The sequence below is a fragment of the Ursus americanus genome, chromosome 31 (genome assembly GCF_024610735.1).
Source record: "Ursus americanus isolate L20-20 chromosome 31, mUrsAme1.1.p, whole genome shotgun sequence".
NCBI classification, from domain to species: Eukaryota; Metazoa; Chordata; class Mammalia; order Carnivora; family Ursidae; genus Ursus; species Ursus americanus.
Window position 1 is genome coordinate 30,107,174 of NC_142157.1, and position 20,218 is coordinate 30,127,391.

General features: G+C 52.1%; 1 protein-coding gene across 1 annotated transcript in view; it reads right to left on the reverse strand.

Annotated features, from left to right (window-relative positions):
- Positions 1 to 1,586, reverse strand: part of GATA3 (GATA binding protein 3) — a 28,488-nt gene extending 26,902 nt beyond the window's left edge. The window contains exon 1 of the mRNA XM_087857736.1: positions 1,368 to 1,586. The gene's annotated coding sequence lies outside the window, so the exon portion shown is untranslated. The remainder of the gene's footprint in view (positions 1 to 1,367) is intronic.
- Between the last annotated feature and the right edge of the window lie 18,632 nt (positions 1,587 to 20,218).

A 20,218-nucleotide genomic window follows, 5' to 3' on the forward strand; every position in this document is an offset into this window, starting at 1 on the left:
GTGGCTGGCTGGAAGCTGAAAGCTGGACCTCCTCCTTGATCCCATAAGGGAGTCAACAATGGGAGCCCCGGGGACCAGACACCCACCTGGGGCTTGGTCTGTCTGGCCTGGACGCCATACCCCTCCCCATTCAAATGGGCAGCAAACTATTCCTTTCTTCAGAATCACACAAACGTTTAAAAGGGTTAATGGCAAGCCTCCTCCCCACATCAGCCACTTGGGCCCTGCAAGCATCTCACATCCAGACACCTGGATGGAATCTACCGGCCTGACTGGGACTCCCTGCCCCCCAAGCCAGCCACAGGACCATCAGCCTACTCCCCCCTCAACCCCAACATACACACCTTTTCTGCCACAACCACTAAGAGGTGGAGGGCTACCAATGCTACTTTATTATTTGCCGCTTTCAAGTTCGTAAGCTCCCATCCATTCCCCCAGTATCCTAGTGAATGTGGGCAACAAGGAAGGAGAAAATAGCCAAGAAACATGGAACCAAACCGAGGGAAGATCCTGGAGGGTAGACTCCTTTTCCATCCCTGGCCCTAGACAGAATCTCCCGGGGCAGTTTCCTCAGGCTGCCGACTCCAAGAGGAAGAAAAGGTGTATCAAAGCAACTCTCCGTCCAGATTCACTCAACTTCCTATGCATTTTAACAATTTCTGTCTTTGTTGGGAACTGCCTCTGATTGACTGCTTGGAGGTCTGTTGGTCCGATGTTCCAGAAGAAAGTAGAATTCTTGCCCCTTCTCCCCATCCTGCTCCCCACGACCCTGGGCATCCTCTCTTACAGGTTGTGGTTTTCTCACTCGATGCAGGGTGCTCCTGGAAGCAAAGGTGCCTCCCGGCCACCAGCTCTCCAGGGGTACCAGATGCCCACACATCTGGACTCCAACTTTATCTCACAGCACACAGCTGTTTCTTTAATTATATGCAGAGACAAGCGGAGGGAAATAAACACGCAATTGCGCTCAGACCCTGCAGCCACCTTTGGGAGAAAGCTGAGCTGCTTCTCCCTAATGGGTTCTTTTCCCCAATTGTCTGCCTCCCTGAAGTGGAAAACGGGTGTCCAGCCCTTCCCGAGCATTCTTACCGTCTCTCATACTTCTGTTTAGTTTTTCTCCACACGCTTAGCTCTATTAGCTCTTTCCTCCAAACAAGGGCAAACACACATGCACACACCATGCTCGCCCAAGGTCATTGCAGAAAACCAAAGACTGCCAGTGACCAGAAAAAAGCAAGAAAGACTGGGGTCTAGTTCACTTTCTTCCGGAGGCAGCTGTCCCTTCGCAGTCTAGACCTCCTCTTAATTCTCTCCACGTGGAGCAGGGAAAGCGAGTGCAGAGTTAGAAGATAACGATATTCACTGACCTGGGTATCTTGCTCCCGCGGGCCAGCTGTGTTTTATTATTTTTTTTCCCCTGGCTTGCCGGAGATCCGAAGGCAGAAATGACAGGAAGACTTGGCCACTCTTGCCGCCGCTGCGGTCCTAACCGCTCCAGCTGCTTACTGCATCTCACGCGGGCTTCCAGCAAGCAGTGAAACCTGGGGGATGTGCATCCTTCCTAGGAACCCCCTCCCTCCGCCTTCTGCTCACTGTAGAGAGCGGAGCTCTTCCGGGTTGCGAAGGGGGAAAGGGAGGGAGGAAAGAAGACTAGGCGAGGAATGGATTTCACCCCCTTTTGCAAACACGCAAACCACACATCAGGGCTGTGTGAAACGGGCAGAGTTGGGCGGGGGGGGGGGGGGGAGACGGCCTGAAATGTGACCAGCCCCTGGCGCCTGCACAGCCCACTGTCTCTGGCAGGCATAGAATCAACACTGCAAATGTCATCAGTAGAGTTGACTGGGTCATTACCTACCATAGATAGGAAAGCTTTGGCAGAGTCTCTTCCTCCCGTTTTTTGGAGCCAGTGGGGACCCAGTGGGAGAGTCTAGAGGCACAACCCGTAGCCACCGTTAGCAGGCCCTCTGCCCCTCAGGGCTCTCCCTCTCCCTTCTGACTCTTCCTCCTGTTCGTTTATGCCAACGCCTCAAAAATGCCTGTGCTCTCCCTACATCTGTCTTGGGTCCTGCTGTCCAGTGCAAGTGAGGGAAAGCAGAATGGTTGGCGACTGGGCTCTGGGCCTGCTGGTACTCTTTAACTCTCCTCACGGTAGGCATAAAAACATTGGGAGGTAGGGATATGCATGCATACACTAAGTAGAGGTTTGGAAGGAGACTCTCTAGGGGTCCCGACGCTTTTCAAGAAGAAAAGAGGGAAATTTACCATCTAGGGGCGTGCGATAAGGGAGTGAGAATCAAGGGTAGCTCTGGGAATAAAATGTCTGAAGGAAAATTATCCTATGAGTCTGCCCACCAGACCCAGCAAACTCCAGCCCTCTCCTGTACCATCTCTACTTCTGCTGGTGGGAGACCAAAATAATCAACGGAGGAGGAAATCCGTCATGAATAAATTTCTGCAAGAGTAAAATGAAACCCCGTAAACATTGGGGTAGAAAGGTCAGGGTCCGTTCGTTTTGACAGGTAGCGTTTTCCCTTCACAATATTTATACAACAAGAATACGGAGACTGACTTTAAAAAATAAATAAATCTTTGGTTAGAAATACAACAAAATTTCTCCATCGCTGGGCCAGGAAGTTAAGAACTTTCTTGCGCTGGCCCCAGTTCGGTAGTAAGGAGTAGCCCGGCTTCATGCCGCGAAGTGTTTAGGGGTGGTCGTTCCTTAGGGGTGGGTGTTGGGGGAGAACGAGGCCACTGGTCAGCAAGGGCAGAATGAGGGGCGCAGAGGTGGGCTGCAAACCGAGGAGGGAAGTGGGGAGGGTCAAGGGGTGCGGCGGGAGAGTAAAGCTGGAGCGAGGGCTAGGGAGAAGAGGTCAGAGCGTTCGGGGCTCCCCAAGGGGCTCGCGGCCTGACTCCAGCCGCTCTGAGCCCCTGGGCTGCGCCCCACCGCCGAGCTGCCCGCGCCCTCCGCTCCGCACCGTCGGGGTTCCGGGTCCTAGCCGAGGGAGGGGGCGGAGGGGCTTCTCATTTGCCAGCCGGGCCAGGAGAGGAGAAGGGGTCTCCCTGCCACTGAGGGAGCCCCGAAGCCCACCTGGCGTCACCAAGTCAGCCCCTCCCCGCCCCCCTGCCCGCTCCCTCCCGCCTTCCGCCACCCAGCGGCGGAGCCAAGTTCTTGGGCGCCGGGACGCGGAGTCGGCAGGGCTGCGCGTCGCCAGGACGTAGGAGAGAAGGTCACTCGCTCGACAGCTTTCACCCGACCTGTTGCCCCGGCCCCTTCCAGGGGGGCGACGGGGGCTGTGCCGGGAGGGCCGCGGCCGGCGGCGAGCGGAGGGTGGCGGGGGTTTTGGAGCCCCGCAGGCTCCCCAGACCACCTTGCTCGTCCTCGAGCGCTGCCTCGTGGGGGCATAGGGCCGCGGGGCCCCGGGAGACGGCGACAGTTGTCTCCCTGGCCTGGGTGTTAGCTGTACCCCGACTGGCAGTCCACCAGCCCCGTGGGGCCCTTCGCGTCTCCCCGCAAGCTCCCCTCCTCTCCTCCCTCCCTCCGCCGCGGCTGCGCTGCCCACGGGCGAGCCTCTCCCGCTCAGCGCCGGCATCCCGCCCGGCACCCCCTGGGACCCAAGGCTGGCTCCCGCTCCCCGCCCCTCGAGTCCCTCTCCGCCACCCCTCCCACCCACGCTCTCGCCGCCTGGTCCCCGGCGCGCGCCTGCGACCCGCCGCCCGGTTCCGGCCGGTCTGGCGGCCCCTCTCCCCCGTTCCTTTTCTGCTGACGCGGGCACTTGCTAGACTCCAGGTCTAAAGTGACGCTTGGGTCAGGGACTGAGAAATCTGATCGCATACTCCGCTCCCCCATCACCCCAATACCATCTTTAGCAAAGCAAGGCTTAATTTAAGGAAATTCGGCCGCCGAAGACACTTGGGCGTAACAGGACTTAATGAAAATGTAACTGATTTTCAGGTTAATGGCCAGGCAGAGCACGATTCAGAGAGATGCCAGCTGGGCATTGCTCGTGGCCGTGATGGACTTAGGGGCGGAACCTGCTGCTAATTGGGGATGCCAGGGCGAATTCTTCCGGGAGGGTTGGGGGCGATTTGATGCTGGGGGGTGGAGGGGGTGAAGAAAGGAGAGAATTTATCCTGAGAAGCAAACAGTGCGGGAAAGGCGCTGGTCGCTCAGTCAGACGCTGGAGAGTTATTCTTGATTCGTGGACACCGGCCCCTGCACACTGTCAAGATGTTGCTTTAGTGAAGCTACAAGTCGCTTTCTGAATTTTAAAAGCTACCACTCTGGCTTGCTGATTCGCGGTTCAGGTCTCTGTGCGTGTGTATATACCCGTGTGTGCAAGAGAGCAAAAGCACCCTCCGTTATTCAGGGGCGCTGTGTTCAACGCTGGGGAGCAGCGGACCCCAGGTGCTCAAGAGCCTGCCCCATGCTGGCAAGTCTGAGGGGACGGCGTGGTTCCACTCCCAAAATCTCAGGACTCTCAAGGACCCTTTTCATTGAGGAGTGCTTGTCTGGTACAGAAGGCAAGGACCCAGCTCTCCGCTCCCAAGTCACACTGGAGGGGGGGGGGGCTCCTCACCTATTGCCTGCACCCCTGGTCCACACACCCTGCTGCTGGCTTCCCTGTTACCTTTTCCCCTTCCCTGGAGCACCTACCGCCGGCTTCTTAACCCCTTAACCTTGGGCAAGTGATCATCCTTCCCTGGGCCTGGATTCAGAGGCTGAACCTAGTAGAGAAGTGTTCTGAGGCTCCTGGGCCTGGGGACAGAGCCTGGTTTGGGATTCTCCCAGGAGGCAATCACGACATCCCAAATGGCACGAGCATCAACTGCGTTAAATCCTGTGGTGTGTTGGGCCACATTCCTACGGCTAAGGCATTTGATTGGATTTTAAATATAAAAGGAAGTCACTGGGCCTGTGGAGGTAGAAGATGGTTCAGTAAATGACTGATGATAATAGAAACACTGTGTCCCAGATCTCTGCGATGGCCGCACAGATAGGAAGTTCACCTGTTGGATAAAGAAAAAGGAGACCCTGTAGGGAGAAATAATCGCTGCCGGAATCTCCAATCTTTCTAAGAATGTGTGGCCACTTATGGCTGCTCTAAGCGGGGCTGGGGGAAGTGTATTTATTCTTACTGGTTTTCCACATCCCATTTCTTTCCCCTAAAACACAGGTAATATTTTTCTTTCTGCCTATCGATCGTCAGCATCATCCCCTTTCAATTTTTCTACCTTCCTGGATAGACCCTCAGATCTGTTTAGTTCTTTCCCATGCGCTCTCTACCAGATGAAAACACACACTCAAGTATTCCCCTGGTTTTAAAAGTTCTCTTTTAAACTTTCAACTCCACCCATTGAGATTTGTTTCATTATAAATGTGTAGGATGGGGGGAATTGGGAGGGCACAAAGGAGTCCGGGGTGAGAAAAACCAGTTCTTTCATTTTTCTTTTCTTTTTTTCTATCAGAACATTTTTATTAAACTCCACTTTTAGGTCTGTGACTTTGCCTATGTTTCCATGACCACTGGGGGGTGGGGTGGGTGGGAGAGTGAGCGGTACAGGACTGCGTGGTGGGGGCCTGGGTGGTGTGGAACCAGGGACATCTCAAATGAAAGTTTCACAAAGCAGTGACTGGAAATTAAAAAAAAAAAATCAGACCTATTCCACCCAGGCGCCCTAAATAAATAGCCCCGTTTGCAAATTCCTATCAATTATTACGTGATGGGAAAAAAATCCTATCTGAAAATAAAGCACGTGGACGTGGAGAATTTTAATTAAATCTTACTGTGGATATAATAACATGGAAGTGATTTTTCATTCGGCGCTTGCCTGCTCACCAGTGTTTTATGGCGTTTTCTTGCCTCTGACTTTATTTTAAAATATTAGACGAGGTGGAGAATTATAAACGACTCTTTCCTTATCTGTACCGCTCACATATCCAGGATCAGAGGAGCTGATTAAGAAAGAAGTCAGAGGCAACGTTGGATTCATAATGATTTGGAATAATGAATCCTTATCTCTGCTTTCCAGATTATCTGCCTTTCAGCTCCCAATGTTTTGTTACATGGGATAATTTATTGCATCTAATACATCACAATGAATCTGATGGTAGAAAGTGATGGCCAGCGTTGTGAAAAGGGGGCCCTTATTTTTTATCCTGGGGCAATGAAACTGCTTTTTGCAGTTTTTAATTGGGAAAATATAAGGTAGATCTGATAAAAAAAAAAAAAAGGAGCTGGGTATAATCTTGCCTGCTCGTGCCTTACCACGCGGCTCTTTAATTAGTGTGTCAATTTCAGGCTGAAATTAACAAGATCGACCTGAAACCAGCGCTTAGTTTCTCCCCAGCCCCGAGATTCTAATTTTTAACATGATTTATTTTTATGAAAAAGGAGATAATTAATCATAAACACTGACTAAAGCACAGAGCCAAGTTAAGATAAAATGCCATTTGCATCTTTATATAGAAAGATACCAATAACGTTAATTTTTCTGAGATTTCCTCTCTCCTCACCATCTCCTGTCCCCACACAGCTCCCACCCTGACCGCCGCCCACTCCAGCCCCATTCCAAGTAAACAAGAAAAAAAGAAAATCAGTTCCAGGTTTCTCTTATTCATTGCTCTCTTTTTAAAAGTGCATATATATTTATTTATATATTCAGCTCTTCTGGCTTTGTCTGTCAACCTGTGCAGAAAGTGCATAGGGTTTTTTTCCCCCCAGTGCAGAGTGGTGGGTGGATCTGCCTGTTCTCCCAGATCCCCCCTGCACCTACCCTCATCATCTTCCCTCCATCTTAGAGTTGGAAAGAAGAGGACACACATCTCATTTAATGGTTAATTAGTTACGATAATTGGCATTTTTGTTTCTTTTGTATTTTGCCCTAACGCCAAAGGAACAAAAGCCATCTAAACGCAACAGGCTTTACTCTCTGCCTCTTTCAGGGTGGATTGAATCCCAGGCTATCCCCGGAGTCCCCTCCCAACAACAGACAACAGTAGCAACCTCTGGGCTTCAGGAAGTAGAAGGGGCAGGAGTCATTGGTTAATTTGCTCTTTAAGCTTGTGCCTGTTGATTACTTTCTGGTTGCTTGGATTAAACAATCGTTGCAAATATGCAAACCAGTGAGAGGAGATTTATACATATTCGCTCTCCAATTGCTCCTCCTGACGTCAGATCATAATTTCTTGGTAATTGGATGGCTTGTACCCGAATAACACTCATCTATGAAATTCTCTAGGTTTCTCTGGGTTGCGGTAGATTTTCCACTCGGAGGTGGGGCGGGGGGCCAGGATTTTATTTTATTTTTTTTAAGAGTTTTTTTCAGTTCACTGTAGTCTTGATTGTCTCCCTTCCTCCCCACGCTTGGGGACATTTACTTCTGAAGTGTGACGATGTGGTTTTGTTTCCTGGGAATGTCATTTCCCAGACAGTTCTAGAGTGGGTTGAAGAATGTTGAACACGGGTGGTCACGATGAAGGAAGTGGGGGTGCAGTTAGGGCAGAAGCAGGGGTGAAGTTCTATACGAGCCGACTCCACTTGTCCTCTGCTCCAACCTACAAGACTCCTGGTCAGTCACCCCTTTCCACCGTTCAGCTTTCCTCTCCTGGGATCACCTAGGTTCCCAGCTATCTGGAGTTCAAGTGCCAATTCCTGAGCCGGTCCCAAACTCTTAAGCACCTAGGCAGCCAGATCATTACAGATTTTAAAAACTTGCATCTCGATGATAAAGACACTTCAGGTTTTAGGTGGTAGTAGAGAGGGAGAGACCTGATTTTCGGGGAATACTCTTTTATCTTTCAGTTCACTTTGGGCTTACCACAGCGCATTTCAGATGTCTAGCTCCGATTTTGTATTAAATATCGAATGACTTCCTCTCCTGCCTCTCTCTTCTCTTCCTCTCCTTCTCTTCTTCACCCCTACCCCTTCTCCCTTTTCCTCTCCTCCTCTCTTCCCTCTCTTTAGGACACATCACTCCAAGAATTTCAAGTATCAATTATAAGTAATATTAATTTCTCAGGCCCAACCAGTGAAGTGCGGATGATCTGATAGGAGTATAAAAACGATGCTTCCCTAGATGAAACAGACCAATGGAGCCTACTGGGCCATTTCCCATGCCCAGATGAACATTCAATTTTCCGGCATTATCTCCACACTTAAACTCGCGTGCTCCATTTCTGTGCCAAGATAAATTTGCATAATATTTGCAGCTGTAATTAGCTGATGAGCATCTCCCAGCCTCCCCCTTTTGTCTCTCTCTGCATTTGGTCTTTCACCAATGCCACATTTGATCTTTAATATTACAGGATTCCCGATAGAGGATTGCATATCTTATCTTCTTGGCTCCAAAATCTTTTAAGAAGGAGGGAGAAAGGGAGAGAGGGGGTTTGGGGAAAAGCGTGAGTGAGGAGAATGAAGCTTCACTAATCAGAGTTTGAACAGGTTACGACAGAAGAAGCTAGAGGTAGCGACAGAACGAATAAGAGAAATGGAGAATTATGGTGGGTGGGGGTGAGGAGAGGTGGGACCAGCCTCTTGGAAAGGGGAGAGTCTGGAATCAGCGGGTTATGATGGACAGAATTCGGGAGTGGGGTTGTAGGAGGTTGGGCTGGAGATCTGGAACATGGCTGAGGTTGGGGGAGAGTGGTGAGTGACCAGCCTCAACTCTGTGGCCCTTCCTCCTTCCTGGGAAAAAACAAAGGGGTCGCTGCCGGGGCTCCAAGGAAAGCGCTCAGTGGGGTAGCTCCCCTTAAGCAGAAACTGGAACTTTTGAAACCAGGCGACTCTCTTATCTACTCATCTGGTCATCTCTCCTTAATAGAGAGCACAGCACTCCTGAATCTCTAATATGCTAGACAGTTGCATGCTGCCTATTGCTGTTTGTAAGAAATAAAAGCCCCCCCCCCAAAAGAAGGAAAAGAACGTGGAGAGAGAGAGAGACAGAGGGAAAGGAAAAGCAGGAAGACACAAGGGTCTAGAAAAAGAGGAGACAGGGGAGTCGGTCCTAGCAAACAGTGTCACCTGTAGAAGTGGAGCAAAACCAGCAAAGTGTCCCCCTAGCCTCCTCCAGGTTGTTACTGTTGTATTACTTTTCTCCAATGAAGTTTTCTGACCTGGGGGGAGGGGGGCGGCAGGGGAAGGGAAGGCGCATTAGAGGAGCCACTGGTTGAATGAGTATTTGTGGGAATCCGGAGGGGTAGAAAGAGAAGGGAAAGGAAAGATGGAGAAGGAGGAAAAAAAGAAGACGAGAAAGAGTCGATTTTCATGCCAATCATTGGAACAAATAGCTAACATTTAGCGTTTACACCCGCACTGGCGGCGCCCTGGCGCTCCGAGGACCCGGAGCCGGGCTAAAATGTCCCGAAAGCCTTTGGAGAAAACGAGTTTCCAGCTATCAGGTTCTCCCCATCTCCCCCCTTCCACAGGGCTTCGGTTTCAGGCTGGACTTGTCCAATGTCTGCGTTACCGCTGCGAGCTCCTAAATGAGTGTCAAGGAGGCAAATATCAAATAGCGCCGGGGTCAAGGCGGTTTAGTTAACCGTGCAGGGCGCTCAGGACTCGAAACTTGTGTGGGACTCGCAGGGGAGCGAGGCCGGCGGAGGGAGGCTGGGCGGGCGGACGGAGGGATGGGTGGATGGAATGTTGGAGAGGACACCCAGACACAGGTGGGCTGAGCGCGCCTCCACACCCCTCCTCGCCCTCGCAGGGCAAAGAAAGGCTCTCGGTTTGAGAAAAGTTTCTTGCAACTTTTTTTTTTTTTTTTTTTAATGAGGCCAGTTTTATAAAGGGAAGTTGAGAAGTTGGGCTCTGGTCCCGGCCCTGTCAATGTGTGCCTTTAGTAATTGTTCATTAACTCAAGGCCTCAGTTTCCCCACCTGCTGATTGAGGGTGATGGCCAAAGTCCCTTCCTGCAGGGAAAAAAGAGCAGGGCGGTTAATCGCGAGTGGAGGGTGCCTCGGTGACCGGCTCTGCAGCCCCAATGCGCTCCGGGGACCCTGGTACCGCCCCCAGCTTGGCCCACAGGCGCTGGCCAGACAGACTTCCAGAAGAGTGAGCCCAAATCCTCCTTAACTCGAGCACTGTGGGGCTCCCCCAGAGGCCAGAGCTCGGTGGCCGGGAGCAGCAGCGACTATCCTGGGGTCGCCGTCCAGCGTCCCCTCCTGCAGCCCACCCAAGTTCCTCCGGCGTTGTCTGTCCTCCGGGTCTTGTGTCTCTTTAGTGTTTCCAAAGGAGAACATCTTTGCTGGAGGGGAAGGTGGGGGGGCCGGAGCGGCTTGAGGTTGCTCTCAAAATTCCTGACTCAAGCCCGAGAGAGGAAGTCCCGGCAGAAGCAGCCTCTGGGAGGAGAGCGGGGCCGCGCGCGGTGTTAGAAATCGATTAACCAAGGCCCGCCGTGGGGCAGTTAGGGTGTCTTTTTCCTTTATTTTTTGACCCGTGTTTCAGCGCGGGGGCGCGGTGCGCCCGCACGTGCGCAGGGTCTGCGTGCGTGGGCGTTTCAGCCCCCGCTCTGCCCGGGGGTGGGGGTGGGGTTCACCCTGCGGCTTATTGCCCCCCATGCTGAGTCGGAAATGGAGTGGAGGCAGTAGGCAGCCGGCCAGAGGTTGCTTCGAAGGCTGCTGCTCAGGCCCCTAGACTGGGACCCAGGTCCGCACTATCCTACCCGGCCCTCGGCCCCCCAGCCCCCCACTCCTCGAGCGCGGCTGGGGGTGCGTCCCAGGCCCAGCGCCAGGCCCCAGGCCTCTCGTCCGGTGCGCGTGAGACTGCGGAGTGGGGGGAGGTGTCTGTGCGCCACGCCAGAGGGGCAGCGGGATGGGGGACAAGGTGCGGAGGTTGGGGGTGGGGGGGGGACACAAGAGCCAGGTGCCCGAACCTCGCGGGGTGGGCTGGGGGGGGCCCTGTCTTCCTAAATAACCCTCTTTTGGTGAGTCTTTCCCTTCCCTCAGTGTAATTCTCAATGATAGTCATGAAGACTAATCACGATGCTACTTTTCCCCTTCTTTCTCAAATTAAAAAAAGAGGGGGGAAAAAAACCCGCAGCTGACTCCACCAGCGTTCGGGTTCCGGAGAAATTCTCAAATAGAGCAGTGTAATTTCTCAGTTGATTTTGATTGACATACTGTCCCTGGGATCATGTGTTAATCCCTTCTTCACTCAAGCCTTTTCATAACTCATTTCTCTCTTGCTAGATGGGGGCTCTGATGGTTACCGAGGCAACGACGATAGCACTAAGCTATTTCCCTCTCTGCAAGGAGACCATTATTCCGCATGCATAGGCCATTTGCAGCAGAGGTCGTCACAAAGTCATTCACGACACAGCACACGTTTATTAAACTTTTATTCTCTTTTTTCCCCCAACACAGAAACTAGTTTGCACTTGTACCGGGGGTGGCATTGTACCGCTCTGTGTTGGCGGCGACTGCACAGGCAGCGCGGGCCCCACATGGACAATCGTCTCCACGGCGCTCGCCCGCGCTGGGGCCAGGGGTCTCTTCGCGTCCCCATCCCCTAGGGTCTTCTCAGACGCCACCTCTGGGACCTGGAGGGTAAGAGGCAGGAGCAACATCGGAAGTGCAGACAGGACCGGGCTTCCCGGGCGCGCCACCCCCGCCAGCCGACTTGGCGAAGGGAGGCTCCTTCTCCGCGTGCCGTGAGGAACAGCCACCTTGTGTCCCCTCTGGGCAGCACCCCTTTCTCCTCTCCATCCTGGGAGCTGCCTCTCCCTAGGGTGCCTGGGGACGCCGTGCTGGCCGCCGGGCTCCGAAGAAGCCAGCTGCCAGAGCGCAGGGGGCTTGGGTTTCTCTTCCCATTCCTGCCACAGAAAGGCCTGCAGGCGGCGCACGTTCCGGCCGGTGGCCAGCCCGTCGGGGGCGCTGGGGAAAGCGGGGACTTGGTTCGCAGTCTTCTCCCCCTCCGGCCTGGGGTGGGGCTGGTGGGTGCGCTGAGCCCAGGACTGGGACGTCTGGGCCAAGTCAGTCAAGGACATAACCCAACCCGGAGACTGGTCCAGGTTCCAGCAAGCATGGCGAACATTCTATCCCCAAACTGCAAGGCCACCCACACCACAGGGCGGTTAGGAAGGCCACTGATGGCGAACGCTTCGGTTTCCCTCACCTTCTCCCAATTCCTCCCTCTCTCCTTTCCTTCCTTTCTTTCCCTTCACTTTCAGCCTCGAAGCCTTTGTCTTTTTTTTTCTTCTTGTAATGGGAATGGTGGACCCACTGGGGGCCTAGGGCGGGAGTCTTGGGCTCCAGAGCCTTCTGTGAACTCAACCTGCAAGATGGGGCTCCCACCAGCCTCCTGCCGCAGTGACTGCCTTCGTGGGCTCCTCCAGCCCCCAGAGTGCCTGCCTCCCACCGTCCCACTGCCGGGAGCCTGCCCCAGCCCACGGCCAGGGGCATGTCCCTACGGAGGGCTTTCCGGGCCACTCCCATCGCCAGCTGTTGGGGCACCCGCCAGTCAGGACGCGGCCACAGCAGAGTTGGCTGGCTGCTCTGCACACCCCGGTGGGGCGCCTGAGCTGGGCAGGGACTGACGTGTGCCGTGTGCCGGGGTAAAGGTGAGGGGCTGGGCTCCTAGATCAGCAGGGCGGGGTGCGCCAAGGCTCCAAGGGTCAAGCCTGGGATTGCCTGACAGTCCGTCTCCACCAGCAGGCGGCGACGAAGGCCAGAGGGGACGCCCTTAGAAGGGGACCCCCCACTGTCCTCTTTCTAGAGCGTGGTGACGGTGACGCTCTGCTCAACCACAGAGGTGATGTTGCCTGCCCCGTGAGGAACACGCCTGGCTCGAGGCCGACTAGGAAAAACAGATCCGTGGGTGGTGGGTCCTCACAGCCCCTTAACAGCACCCCCACTCAAGGGGCAGTGGGACCCCTAGTGCAAGGGAGATCCTGGAGAGAAAGGGAGGAGGGAACTTTCTCCTCAAGTCAGCAGGCTTTTCCTGGTGTCTGTCCTCTCCACACCTACACGCCTCCCGCGGGAACATAATCTAGAGAAATTAACCCTCATTCCAGCTCGCCTTCTGCTAGGCCTTCCCAGAGGGGCGTCAGGACGCTGGCATCTAGAGCAGCTGACCGAGGCAGGGCAGGGTGCTGGGGAGGGGCTATGGGGCATGGGGTGCGCTGCTGTGACCCCAGTAGAGATCCTTTTATAATTTTTTAAAAAAGATTTTATTTATTTGACACAGAGAGAGAGAGGGCACGAGCAGGGGGAGCAGCAGAGGGAGAAGCAGACCCCCAGCTGAGCAGAGAACCCAATGTGGGACTCGATCCCAGGACCCTGGGATCGTGACCTGAGCCGAAGGCAGACGCTTCACCGACTGAGCCCCCCAGGCGCCCCCCAGTAGACATCCTAAGTGTGGATGTGTGTCAGAGTCCAGCTGCGGGGAGAGGGTCGAGGGCAGGAGGAAGCAGAAAGTGGTCTTGGCCTCTCCACTGCAAGGGTCAGAGGTCACCTTCCCGACGGTGCCAGGAGTTGGATGGAAGGGCAGTCTCAGAGCTGGGTCTGACCCGGTCCGGCTGAGTGTGGAAGCCGGGCATTTGAGGCGTGGTAGGAGAACAGCCGCAGATCTCGGGGGTGCAGGGGGAGGCTCACGGGTGCCGCGAGCTGCAGGCCAGCTTGTAGTAAGTGGGGGCGAACACAGTCACGGCGGCCGCGGGAGCCTTCACTGACGGTCAGCTTTGGGTGGGACAAGTCTGCCATCCACGCGTTCTAAGGCAGCGCATGTCACACCACTCACCTCCAACTGAGCTCTCTTGGGGGAAACTGCTGGCAATCCTGCTCTGGGAGACAGTCCCCCCAGATTACCAAGGGTAACCTGTAACAATATTATTATATAATAATAGTAACTGCATCCATCGTAACGTCCGCGGGCTACAAGGTACTGCTCATTAAATACTGAGAACATCCTCTAAGATAGGTTTGTCCCTCTGTACAGGTGACGCGGTCGCCTGGCCTGACCCCAGCTCTTGTCATCACTCCGCGGACTTCCCTCTCTCCTGCCAGACCTCAGTACGTGGCAAGGATCACCCGCAGAGGTATGAGCATTTCTTTTTATCCACTTATCACTCCTTCCTCCCTTTGACATTGTGTTCCCCTAATGAACACCTTGCTAAGCTCTGAGGCTACAACGTGGGCAACTTTCTCTGGTGGAAACTTCGGCGGGCAGCGTGGCAAGAGAGACAAGCAGAGAGACCATTATAGAGGCTGTAAATAGTCCAGTAAATGCGTGGCGCGTTGGTGCGGGAGCCCAGGGGACGGAACGCCCGGGCCTCCTGAGATCCTTACCACCTTGGCAACGCTCGATCTGTGTCTCGGGTGATGTTCAGGAGTTCGTGGGGCAGAGCATGCGGCGAAGGGCATTCCAGAATGGAGCAGGCAAGTTTGGTGGCACAGGGTTGAGAAAGGGGCACAGGGACGTCAATAAACTGAGAAATGAGGCCTGCCCTGGGAGGAGAGCAGTGACAGGGGTCGGGCCCCATGACCATGAAGGGCCTTGAAGGTCAAGCCAAATGGCTTTCTGTGGTGGGCCCTGGGGAACTGGGGAGGGTGAATAGAATAAGCGTTTGCCTCCGTATTTCCAGCCGCGCGAGGGAAGTGGGTGATTACCCTGCGGTTTTGTTTCTCAAAAAGCTCGGGCAAAAGCAGCGGCCGGCAAGGCTAGTGTTTGTCTGTGTGTTGTTTCCATATTGCTGCTCGGGACCTCAGTCCCTTGGGGCTGGGGCAGTGTTCCGAGAACAGCGGTCCCCGAGGCACTCTGACAGTTTCACCACTGCCACCGGGATGAACCAAAGGCCAGAAGGGGAGCGGGGACACCCCGTAGAAGCCCCCCACAGCACCGGGCAGCGATGGGAGAGAGAAGAGCCGCGGCCGCTCAGGAATATATGGCAGGTATCTACAAACCCTCCCGCTAATTGATGGGCTCTCTCTATATCATCCCAGATAAAGGACCCCGGCGCAGTAAATGCTGATGTTTAGAACATCCTGATAGGGCTTTGTTAACAAGAAGATAACAGAAGAGCAAGATATGTTTGTTTAGCTGCCTATAGATAAACCCAATAGGTCTTTGTTAACTTTTCATGACTGATGGCCACCACTAACCGTGATAAATAATCCCGGAACAGGCAACTTTATTTAAAGTGCCGGGCGTGGGGCCCAAAGTTTTAGCTCTTTGGAGTGAAGAGGAAGCATTTTCTGCGCGGGAGGACACATACGTCATTGCATATCAGGACTCGACTTCCTCTAAACAGATTTAAACCAGCAGTGAAAGCTCGGAACCAAGGTGCCCCTTGACAGGTGTTCAGGGTGGGCTGTGTTCCCGTCGCGTGAAACCAGAGCACGTCGGAGGAACGGATTTCTCAGACGAGTCTTCCACAGAGTGGCCGAACCTTGAGAAATGGATGCAGACGTTCTTCTAGGAGCGACGAGGACAGGTTAAAATCTGCTTTTCAATGCTCGGGAGGACACGGTGGCCAGAGGTGCTCCTCCCTGCGACTCGCTGCAAGTTGCAAAATCTTCTCCCAGACTGAGAGCAGCCTAAGAACTGGTTTTCAGAAGCCGAGGCGGTAAATTTGTCACTGTCTTTAAATAAGTCTTGCCTGCTGAGGTTCATCATCGCGTCAACCCGACGGAGCACGAGGAACGCCTGCCCAGAATTCACCCAGAGCAAAAGCCTCCAAGTACATGGAAGGCAGCGGTTTCGTAAATCGCGTTACAAAGAGACCAAACTTCTGTTGGAGAAAAATTATCATTCCGCTGTTATCTTTAATGCAATCTTTTAAAAGAAGCCAATCATTTTTACTAAAAACATCATTTGAATTTTATCTTTGCTAAAATGCTGGGGAGGAGGGGCGGAGTCTGACCTAACCATATAATCTTCCCCAACCTGCGGACTAATCAATTTTGACGGCAGAAGTGATACGGGGTGTTGGAAGTTAACCAGATTTGCCACAGGTAAATGGAGGTCCCAGGTGAAATGATGTTTCAGTTAATAAAAAGAATATTAAAAGGAATTCATTCTTAATGTACTATTTGCAAAAGCCACAGGTGAAATACTAAATACTAAATACTAAAGTACTAGGGAAACCTTCTTTCCCCTTTCTTCTTTTTTTAATGTGTCACAACTAAGAAAGAGCTATTGTAATTCGGTTCCCATCTTGGTTCTAAGAGAAAACTCTGGCTGGATTCTCTCTTTGGGGCAGCGCAGTGCTGAAAGCAAGATTTGATTCCCTAGACTCCCTGGAACCGCAAGTTCACATCCCAGAGGGGCTGGGCGCAACCCTTCCTCCTTCCTAGGCAATAAATAGCATGGAAACCAGGTTATCTATGTGGCCAACTTTCAGGAGAGACCTTGAAACCGGAGCCAGGGTGGACCTGGGCAATCACGTGGTGCTTTCCATTTACTGTGGGGGTTTAACTGCGGGGTGGCTGAGCCGATGGGGCCCACCGGCAACTATCACACTGATCCCAGGAGATACTTCAACCGGGTTTTTCATAGAAGTCCAGTTAAAAGCGTGCAGTAGACTGTGGAGGGAGCCGTCTCTGCTTCCCCTTGTGTGAAGGCATTGGGCAGCTCCGTTGGATCAGGTGTGAGAGGGGGAGGGACTTTGGAATGTTTACTTTCATGTTCACTCTTCGGCCCCATTTCCATAGCGCCTTAATATCTTAGCCCCATATTTGTATTCCTGATTTGTGGGTTGGCCTAAGTACAACATGATTAATGTTTCTTTCTTCTTCCTTTTTCTTTTCTTTCCTTTTTTTTTTTTCTTTTTTGGCTCCAACAGCTAGTGCCCTCACTTGAGTGCAAACAGTCAAGCTACTGAAATTCTAGCATACTTTTTCAACCTGTGTGGCTTCTTTACGTAAGGTGCACTGTTTCCACTCGTCCGTGCACACCCTGTCTGTCCAATTTCTGACATGACTCCACTTAATATGAAACACCAGCTTTTCTTGTGGGGAAAAAAAAATCAGACCATGCCAGCAAAGATCAGTGAAAGGCTGGGTTGAGGTTTGTTTGTCTTAGTGACATGGGCTGTCATCGCGCCTGAGCAGGGACTGGCGGAGACAACTCACCTGGACCTTTCCTTACTATGGCTCCGATCTCTTTCTTCTGATCTTTGAGGACGAAAGCAACCATATTCACCAGCAGGAGATTGCAAACTCTGATCTTGTTCCCGGAGTGCATGACACCCATTACAAATGGTAGCCATTTAGTGTGACTTTTGTGTCTGCACACTGCCTAGCTGCAAACGTCGGACACACATAGATATGCAAGTATGACGGTCTGTGAGGTGTACGTCATAATGACACCGTGTGTTTGGATGTGGACGTCCTTCAGATGAATCTATGCACGGAAACTTCGATACGCCCCTCCAAGACAAAGTGGACAACTAACAACGAGAACCAGCCACTTGGGAAAGGAGGCGAATAACCCCTCATGGCAGAAATACCATCTACCTTTCGACTCCGGTCAGGATTTCTGCGGCATTAAATCGCTGTATTGTCGGTGACTACAAACTGAGACACGGGCCAGCTTTGTCTGGTGGTCTGGTAACCCGAAGCCTTCCAGTGGGGCCTGGTATTTTGTAATCAATAAGTGGACCTGCTCTATTGTTTTTAGCGATTTGAAACAAAGTTGGGTGACAATGATGTGCACATTAAAAATGTTTGAAAAAATAACTCGCTGTCCAAGAAGCGAAGGGGATGCTGAAGGGGTTGATATATGTTACCTCCTCGATGCTACCAGCGCCACGGAGGCAGGTCACGTGTGCACAGGCTGGATGTATGTGCCTGAACAAGCCCGTGTCGTGCTCCTATGAACGGTTAAATCGATTAGGTAGCGAATGTTCACTGACGTCTAAAACAAACCCCTGACCACTGACTTTGTACATAGGTTCAGAGTCCTGGAGACAAAGCACGTACTAATGAAGACTGTTAGTTGAAAACAAACTTTCTTCAGCTTGCCTTTTTCCATTTTGTCGACTATAAGCAATATACAAGCTTCCATGTTGTTTTATCCAACCTTTTGTAATTACAGATGCGGTCTGGGCAGGAAATGTTAGTCAGTATACACCCTCCACCGCATCTCTGCCCCCTGGAGAAACGCCCTTCTGGTGTTCTTTTTAAAAGTTGCTCTTTTGCAAGAGGTAAACAATCTGAAAAGGACAGCTTCTGTGCCTACTTTTTGTACCCTAATTTGATTTCTTTTTTTACTTTAAGCCTATTCTTTGTGATTTTATTTATTTATCTAAAAGATTTTATTTATTCGGGAGAGAGAGACAGAGATAGTGAAGGAGAGCACAAGCAGAGAGGAGAGGGAGAAGCAGGCTCCACGTCGAGCCCGGGAGCCTGACACGGGGCTCGATCCCAGGACTCTGGGGTCATGACCTGCACGGGGCTCAATCCTAGGACCCCGGGGTCATGACCTGAGCCGAACGCAGATGCTGAACTGACTGAGCCACCCAGGCGTCCCCTATTCTTTGTGATTTTAAAACACATGTGTGTTTTGAAGGTGTGATTTGAAAAGTGTTGAGGGGAAGTAGTTTCCAACTGGGTTCTATGACACAACACACACATCCCTTCACCTATGGATTTGACATCATAACAGGCATTGGAGAGATTTCACGGGTCACTGCCTCCTAAACAGACCTTCCTTATAACTTTTCAAACCTCCAGCAGAGAACCTTGGAGCTACGAGAGTCTGTGGACCGCACATGACATCTCTGTTTCCGAGTGCGAGGGCGGAGTGCACACTTTGTTATGAAGCGTGGCTGTGACGTTCCTCCTTCTTCCACAGCGTCCTCGCGTGTAGGGAGGACTGGAGCTACAATGCAGTGGCAAGGGACGTCTACGTTTGTGCATGTTCTCGAACGACCCCGTGCAGTGCGGCAGCTACTGGCTGCCCGTGGTCATTTAACTTTCAAGGAGTTAACATGAAATAAAGTTGAAAGTTCAGCTTCTTAGCTGGTGTGGCTACATTTCAAGTGTCGATAGGCCGTGTGGTCACGGCTGCTGCATTGGACAGTGCAGAAATTATGGAACATTTCCATCATCGCAGGAAATGCTGCTCAACCGTCCGAGCCCCACGACTGAGTATTTGTGTGTTGAACAGTCTTCCACGTGGAGAGGAGGGCTGAGGGGCAGCTCCTCCACTAGAGGGCGCTCCCTAGACTCGTGCGGCCCTGCCGCGGGGCTAGTTGCCCAGGCTGTGAGAAATCCCTCATTTTCAGTGTGAGCTGGGCTTCCTTATGTGATAACATGTACTGCCCTGAAGCCTGAGGTTGTTCAAGAATGGGCTGCTGAACGTAAGTGAAGCTAATATGGCCTGTCCTCCGTGATTTACTGTTCTGGTTACTTCCCCGAGATTGTTTAGTGGAAGAATTAGAAAATGCCAATTCCAAATCACCTGCATTTTGACTTACGGCATATTGACATTAGTCCTACGGTCCTGTGAATGGATGCACTTGGGTCTGGGATGGTGGCATGCGTCTCCTTCTACTCTCTGCCTCTGTTCACCAGAGAGGCGAGATTAAAGTCGAGGTGCATTGCCCATGCTGGAGACAAAGGGCACTGGGAGAACGCTTCTCCCTTCTGGTGATCGCCCATGTCCAGTAATCAACTCATTTGATAATAAAGTTGCCTAGTAACTGCCTTGTCCAACATTTCAAGCTTCGATTGTCATATCAACATTGCTCTTTTGGTGGCGTGTTGAAACCCATAATCTGAGGCTCGCAGAAAATCCAGAATTCATAGAGCACTGAGGAATTATGGAAAGAGCAAGATAATACATATTAATGGAGTGAGCTCAAAAAGCAGAAGCCACGGTAGATATTATGGCTGACGTTTACTGAGCTCCCTACCAGGTGCAAAGTGGTATACGATTTCATTAAATCTCACAACTCTCCAAAGCAGGTGTTCTTACTCTCTTTTTACAGAGAAGGGAACTGAGATTTAGAGATGTGATTTATTCAAGTTCGTTGAGCAGTTGAGCAAAAGAGCCGGGATTCAAATTCAAATCCAGGTTCTGACTTAAAAAGAAAAAAAAAAGTGTGCTTTTGGTGCCTACCATGCTAGATTCCTCAAAATTCAGTTAAACATCTGAATACAATTTGAAGATGTGCAAAGCAGAACGCATCAATTTAATGCGTGAAGCTCAACGGAAACACCGTAAGCACCTTGACAGAGGTGGGCACAGAGTTGGTCAAACCTTGGGCAGGATTTGTC